The sequence below is a fragment of the Geospiza fortis genome, unplaced genomic scaffold (assembly GCF_000277835.1).
Source record: "Geospiza fortis unplaced genomic scaffold, GeoFor_1.0 scaffold874, whole genome shotgun sequence".
Taxonomy (NCBI): domain Eukaryota; kingdom Metazoa; phylum Chordata; class Aves; order Passeriformes; family Thraupidae; genus Geospiza; species Geospiza fortis.
In genome coordinates, this window is record NW_005054456.1 from 50,513 (window position 1) to 50,830 (window position 318).

Sequence of the window (318 nt, forward strand, 5' to 3'; positions counted from 1 at the left end):
AAAACCTCTTGGCTGTCAAGATGCCAAGTTTCCCACTGCAGGTCATCCACTCCATCTCCCTTCCCTGGGAGCCAAATCCGAATTAGGGAGGAGATGCCTGTGGCAGCACAGCACGGAGCTGAGGGGCTCCTGTTGCTCCTGGCCATTCAGAGCCATGGAATCCCAGAAATCCAGCATGGTTTGGGTTGGAAGGAACCTTAAAGCCCAACCTTAAAGCAGGGACTCCCTCCATAGGCTGCTCCCAGGACACAGCTCAGGACACCGCAGTTCTGCTCCAGGCCCTGGTGCCATCACACAGCAACACTCTGGTGACATCTC

The 318-nt window shown here is 56.0% G+C and overlaps 1 protein-coding gene across 1 annotated transcript in view; it reads right to left on the reverse strand.

Moving 5' to 3' along the window:
- The window catches only part of EDA (ectodysplasin A), a 34,671-nt gene that overhangs the window by 5,605 nt on the left and 28,748 nt on the right, over window positions 1–318 (reverse strand). The window lies entirely within an intron of this gene.